We start from the raw sequence: 7,655 nt of genomic DNA on the forward strand, positions 1-7,655 counted from the left end.
TAGAATTGACACCCTGCGTATGTCCGGACTTATACGTAGACACCCTGTATATGTATTAATGGTGATTTCTGGATTGATAATATTGAACATTATCTTTGAATTAAATAGTGACTGGATTTGGTTTAATTGCTATTTTAATTATATTTAAAAATGGATGCAATTACAAGGTTTTTCACCGCGACAAGGTACCAGTCTAAGAAAAGGTTTTTTGTGTTTTTTTAAATATTTTTTGTTTTTCCAACAATGTATGTATTTCGCTGATTAAGTAGTATAGATTCTATTTTAGCATTAAATGTATTTATTTGTTAATAACAATTTGTTATTAACTATAAAATGTTATTAACACATGCAATGAACTTAATTCAAGACATTTTTTTTACAACAGATTCACATAGATAGCTTTTTTTGATCCTGAGTATTCCCCTTAACTATCTGCATGAAAATACATATAGTATTATATTATTAATATCTTTTCAATACGCAAAAATAGGCAAACGGGGTTCGTTTCTTCATTTTAAAGATACTTTAAGGAAAAATTTACCCTAGTCTCGTTCAGACATAATCAGACAAACATATTAAATACATATATGTATTTATTATTAATATATTAATACACTGGTCAAATAATAAACTTGAAAATAATTATTATACATGTTTCAAATAAATATTGAAAATTTTATGATCGATACAGTGTATACAGAGCTATATAAGGAAATGTTTTGATAATTTTACATGCAGCTCTAGCTGTGTACGAGGAGTTTGAACAGACACATAAATATTACTGAAATATAAATATCAACTTGTATTTAATAACTTTTAACTCATTTTATTTGTTTTTCATAAACTTTAGGGTATCTAGAGACGCGGTAGCGTCTCGACGCCAAGTACATGAAAAAATAGCCTCCCCGTATATGCCTGGCGCTGGCGCTACCGCGTATCTTTTACTCGAGAAAACGCGATTCCAACCTAACCCAAAACTTCTGTCATTAATATCTCGTCACGCCTGCTGTATTTTCTAAATCTAAAGGCATTTTTCTAATGTAAATCGCATATAAGCTTTCTAATAAAACCAAAATCAATAAAATCGGTCTATGTACAACTGAAATATCGTAATATCATGTCATGAATCGGTCAGAAATTGTAGATTTTTCTTCTGATTCTGATTCTTATTCTTATTCTTATTCTTATTCTTTTCGTCAACACTTAGCCAATAGGAACTAAGGCCATTCGCCGATTCGTCGACTCTCGGAATCAGTCGGTAAGAGCTCTTTCACACGACGATACGCGTATGCAGAATACCGATGGTACACATAATGTTATGGAAGCGTTCAGACGGCGATTCTCGCGAGATACAGTATCGCGATACTGATTTTCGGTATCCGCGGTTGGTCGGCCGCCGGCAACTTTTTCTGCGTCGGGGCGGCCGACGAAACATTGAAATAGATGCGAGCATTCACGCGACGCTGCGCAGTATCGTCGAATTCGTTCACCTTCCTCATAAAAAAATTTCAGACATAATAATTGAAGAATTTACATGAATCGTCACAAAGTTCTTCGAATAAAATATGAAAAGCTCCCGTTTCTTCTCTTATATTATTAATAGGATGAACCCAATATTTTCTCTTAACTTTTCTCCTTTTAGTAGCTTTTTTATGTAGAAACAAAATGGATAAAGTTTCAATCTCATCCATTATTTCAGAAAGGTTTTCACTAACTAAGAACGCGTGTTTCTCAAACGAGAAGATATATTTAACTGAAAAACAAATGATCAACACCGAGCTACGAAATTAGTTGGATACAGTATCGCATAAGTATCTTGTTAGCAGATACGTATCGCATACGCGTATCGCAATACGCGTATCGTCGTGTAAAAGAGCTCTAAGGCTCGTCGGTCGAAATTGTAATATGGCTGTCACTCATGCCGCTCGTTCATTTCTAACCTGTAGCTGTCAGTTTGAATTTATGACATTTGGTTTCTTACAACAAGACTTTCTGACATGCATTGTGCGTACTTTTGAAAACTTAAAGGACTGAAACTGGTAGTGTAATATAATAAATTGTGCGTTATTCATATGACATTAATTTTATTTGTAAATAACACATACAAACCTTATTTTACTTGCAAATTAATGTAGAGCTTAAAATAAAAATACATTTGTCTTTTATTATAGTAAGCGTAGAGTCTACAATATATATAATGTGTCTGACGCCAGATATAGGAAAGAGACCAGCTTCAGTCCTTTAAGTTTCCAAAAGTATATAGAACGCATGGCAGGATGTCTCACTGCAAAAAATTTAAATGTTAAAGATAAAGCGAGAAATGAAAAAAGAAATCCACTATTTGTAACGCACAATTAATCTTATTGCAATATCAGTTTCAGTCCTTAGAATTTTCAAAAGTACACACAATGCATGGCAGAAAGTTTGGTTGCAAGAAATTTAAATAATGAGAAAATGAACAGAAATCCACTATTTGTAACACATAATTTATTGTATTACAATAATATAGAAAAAGAGAGGTCAGACTTAGTCCTTTAATTTCTCAAAAGTACCTACGACACATGACAGAAAGTCTTGTTGCATTTAAATGTTACTGATAAAGTGATTACATTTTTTCTTTAATAAATTTCTTGCAATGAGACTTCCTGCAATGCGATCCGCGTACTTTTGAAACCTTAAAGGATTCAAACTGATCCCCCATTTTCTATTATTTCAAGTCATTCACTATAGAAATTATCTTTGTAAAAAGAAGTGAGATCCCTATAAAAAACTTCAAAAAAGTAAAAAAATTACGCCAAGTACATGATAAAGTGGAGGACTTAAAGAGTAATCATAGAAAAATAGAAGATCCCCCTAAAAAAATTCAAGAAAGTAGAAAAAGAAGTGAAATCGAAATGAGCTGCCAGTACATGAAGGTGCTTTCCAGCAAAGTGCAAAGGCGACAGACACTGTATAACACAATGAAAAATTCGGTGCTTTCCAACTATGCGCAGCTAAAATGCTGTGTTCAACGGTGCAGACGTTCAGACCCTAATGACAACTCATGTAAACTGACTGCTCCGCACTTTTGCGGTGAAATGAAGAAGCTAAATAGTGTATCAACCACAAACTGAGACTGTTTAGACATTTGCCTAGATGTCCGTGGCTTGGAAGTCAAATGCTTCGCGTGGCCAGGCAAAGCATTCTCAGATCATCAATACCCATACTTTCTCTCTCGCAGACTTTCACATAATTTGTCAATTTAAAACTTTAACAATATGAGTACATTTTCATTTTATTGTATTTTAAAATATTTCTAAGGACATTCATTGACGCAAATACCCCTCCTCTCACAGGCATTCAGATAATTTGTCAGTTTAAAACGCTGACAATATGAGTACATTTTCATTATTTTACATTTTAAAATAATTCTTATTCATCAAAACCTTGACCTTGCCTGGCCACGCCAAGCATTTGACATCTAGGCCACGGACATCTAGACAAATTTTTAAACAATCTCAGTTTGTGGTTGATACACTATTTAGCTTCTTCATTTCACCGCAAAAGTGCGGAGTAGTCACTTTACATGAGTTGTCATTAGGGTCTGAACGTCTATACTGTTGAACACAGCATTTTAGCTGCGCATAGTTGGAAAGCACCGAATTTTTCATTGTGTTATACAGTGTCTGTCGCCTTTGCACTTTGCTGGAAAGCACCTTCATTTCGATTTCACATCTTTTTCTACTTTCTTGAATTTTTTTAGGGGGAACTTCTATTTTTCTATGATTACTCTTTACGTCCTCCACTTTTTCATGTACTTGGCGTAATTTTTAGAATATATACCATGGTTTTGTCGCTCAATTAAATTCGAATTTGTTAAAGAAACCCAGCAAATTATAGATGACACAACAAATACCATTAATCATGAAATAGTAAATCTAAGCCGGTTAAAATAAATAATGTACAAATAGAATATGTAATGCTCCTTACAATGGTGGATAATAAAATTTGCAATGCCCTTACTAATACGAAATCTGCAATGCGTTGTTATGTTTGTAAGGCTAAACCAACCGAAGTGAATGATTTGGATCTGGAAAATTCAAAAGTGTGCGATGTTAACAATTATTCATTTGGCCTTTCTACTCTCCATGCATGGATCAGATGTTTTGAATGCCTTTTACACGTTTCGTACAACATACCCTTTCAACAATGTACTGCAAATACACCCAATTTACACCATTTTTCGATACGTTTTAAAAATTTGTCCTGTATATAACGAGATTGCACCCATTTCTGTTTTAAATTAGAAACAAACTTTTTTAAATTCGTTTTTAACAAATTTGATGTTTCTAATGGCATATTCATTTCTTTACATACTTTCTCATATAAAAATGAATAGTCATTTAAATCTTTGGACGAATTTCTTAACGTCATAAATAAATCTAAATTTGTATGAAAAGCGTCCATTCTTATTAAATAACAAATGCCCGAATAAGAAAAGAAGAAGACTTAAACACAGAAAGTACCACACGTAACAAATGTCCATGTATTTAAGTAGGTACTTACCAAATATAAGTGAAATATATAACAGAAACGTAATTACTAATCACTTCACTAAACAATAATTAAACTACAGTAAATAATGTAAAAGAAAAAAAACTATATCGAGATAAACATTAAATAAAAACTACGCAATACAAGATTTTAACAATAGGAAAAAAAGATAGAATATAATGCTCAAATAAATGTCACTGTTCACGCTGGTAAGGCTTCGGATCAACTGAATGCACATCGAAAGAGAAAAGCCTAGTCGAACTCTTATCTGTACCATAGCATAAACATTTGAAGTGTTTCAATCTGAAGGATTTTGTATTACATTGTGGTGACTGAAACACCCAGCGATATGCACAGCTTTGAAGAATAATAACTTGTAAAGTAGGACGAAGTAGGAAATAATTCTTGTATAATTATATAGGAGAGAGTATGCTGAAGATATTCGATGTTGTAGAATTTTGTGATCTCTTAAGACTCAAAAGATACTCCTTGCCAATTACTAATAACTTTAAGAATTTTCTTTATTACATTCAACGTAACATTTGTAATACATTATGTACAGTAACTTTTAAGTGACACTGATAATTTGTAATTTAACGATATACCTTTCATTTAAACAAAAATTGAAAAAAAAATATTGAAAAGAATTATTAGGGCACCTTAAACAAAACAGGTAATTTTTTCTGCGAAGAAAGTTGTTTTCAAAACTTTCAACTTTAATTGTCTATTACACTTACGGCTTTTATTCAATTTTATTAAGTTTTCATTTCTGAGATTACCAGACATTTACAAAGCAATATACATTCATCATACATCTATGTGAGAATGTTGACTTTTTCGTTAAATGTCACTAAATTTCTCGATCCGGACCACTGTGCGGCGTTGTCATTATGCCTACACGAGTACTTCGCGATGACCACTTTATCTAACAATAAGTGCTGAATTATCTGAAATTTAAATTGCAAGCAATTTTGAAAAATATATTAAATTATTTTATCTTCTCTAATTATCTGTCGCGAAAGGTACGCAGCTCGTTGAGGCCTACATTTCAATATTTATTGTAAAACAATTGTCAATGAAAAAATACAAGTATGTAGTTTTAGCATTACTTAATATTATAGGGAAAGTCTTGATTGAATATTCCTTACCATTTAAATAACAAAGAATTCTAGAAAATCGATGATGTTTCGGTCGTTTAAACCAGAACACCTCCTTAAAAACTTACAAAGTACACGTAGTTAACGATAAATAATTATACTGCCATCTGTTGCAAACGTAAAGATCTACGTAAACATAAGATAACATTTCAGTTTATAAGTGAACATTTTATGTAAACAATAAATATGACTTTCTTTTACATAAAACAAGGCATGTCGTAAATGTTTAGAATTAAATCTTAGTTGCAAGTTTTCTCGAAGTATGATCAATGATCCGTGTATGACATTTATTATAATGAATACTCGTGAAAATTGAGAGAGGTGGCTGTATCCAAGAAACGTTTTGGCCATTGGCGAACATAATCGAAGCCACGGAGCTACGTCGACCTCTATCGTGTGACGCAATTTCACTTTCTTAGCTGGCCCGTTTCCTCCTCTAACTTAGGAGAGTGCTTGCCGTGAGGCTGAAGGAGGCGGAGAGCAAGGAACACGCGAATGAAACGTTACCACGGACAAGCGAAGGCTATTGACGGAGATTAATTCCGGAAAGGTGCAAATGCGAACTCGACTCACTTTTAACGTAGTTTTTTTTAATTTTTTGCGGGCAATTCATCCGAAAAAGTCACTTTCAAGTTCTCTTTGATGGAGTTTTAATAATACCAGTGCTATCGAACACCATGGATGGGGGTATTTATATTCATAAATATGAATATGAATAAATTCACACGACGCGGATTTGTGAATAAAAATGTGAATAACGAGTTATTGTTCACATTTTATTTATATCCTATTTTTATTTATATTATCCAAGGTGCTTATACATATTCCAGGGTTTCGCATACGTGTTCATTAAAACAACTATAATGTTTTTTATAATAGTAACAACAATGATTTGTAACAACAATGTATGTTTTATTTGCATAAATTACATAATTTTTGTAATTACCCATTTGGTTGGAGTGAAAACGATTCTGTGTGGGATAGTAAACAATGTAAGTAAGTGATTAACGTTATTTAATGAAGAGTTCATTATAAATAAAAATGTGAATTTATTCATATTCATATTTATGAATATAAATACCCCCATCTCTGTCGAACACTGTGTTCGTTTAATGACAGTCAGTCCCATAATTTATCGCACCCTCGATGTCTATCGAAGAAATTTGTCTAAATTAAATGGTAGGTCTGATGTTTCTAAGTAAATGTTTTATTATAAATATATACACATGTAAGGTTTGTTAAGTAAAAGATAAAATATATGAAAATGTTACATTATGAATATGTACATACATGAATAAACTTTTAATTTAATTTAGACAAATTTCTTCAATGAACATTTAATTTAGACAAGACTGTATATATACAAAGTTTAGTTGACTAACTACTTATTGTTGTTCTTCTAATAGATTACAATTGTAGAAATGAATTCTCTGTATCCTCTTTCTTCTTTGTATTTTAAAACTATATGTGCTCACTTCAAAATTGTGGTTGAAGGGAAAATTAAAAATTGTATGGTTTCGTTTCTTATAATTAAATTGTTGGGTCAAAAAAAAAAGAAAAATGTACAATTTTTTTCCTAAAGTGTTGAACACAAAGAGTTTTAATTTATCGTGTTTTAACCGACTTCGAAAAGGAGGAGGTTACTCAATTCGACATGTATATTTATTTGTTTTGTATTTTTCTTTTATGTATGGTATTCGAGAGACGGCTTGACCAATTGGGATGAAACCTGTTGCATCTTGTAGAGCATGTCTTCGGAGTGGTACCATTATCAAAAAATTTTGGGATTTCTCATTTTTTACCCGTTTTTTTTTGTAAAAAAACGAAAAATTTTGTATTGCTTCTTATTCCGAAACGAGTTGACCAATCGGATTGAATCCTCTTGGTAGATATAGATAGATAGATAGATAGATAGATAGATAGATAGATCTCAGGGAATCCTACAAAAAACATATAGAAATATTT

General features: G+C 32.0%; 1 protein-coding gene across 1 annotated transcript in view; it reads right to left on the minus strand.

Annotated features, from left to right (window-relative positions):
• LOC128888569 (putative fatty acyl-CoA reductase CG5065) overlaps window positions 1-4,692 on the minus strand; it is a 25,246-nt gene extending 20,554 nt beyond the window's left edge. Inside the window, exon 1 of the mRNA XM_054145555.1 lies at window positions 4,546-4,692. The gene's annotated coding sequence lies outside the window, so the exon portion shown is untranslated. The remainder of the gene's footprint in view (window positions 1-4,545) is intronic.
• Window positions 4,693-7,655: the final 2,963 nt, after the last annotated feature.

Source organism: Hylaeus anthracinus, unplaced genomic scaffold (genome assembly GCF_026225885.1).
Source record: "Hylaeus anthracinus isolate JK02 unplaced genomic scaffold, UHH_iyHylAnth1.0_haploid 11994, whole genome shotgun sequence".
In the NCBI taxonomy this organism is placed as follows: Eukaryota; Metazoa; Arthropoda; class Insecta; order Hymenoptera; family Colletidae; genus Hylaeus; species Hylaeus anthracinus.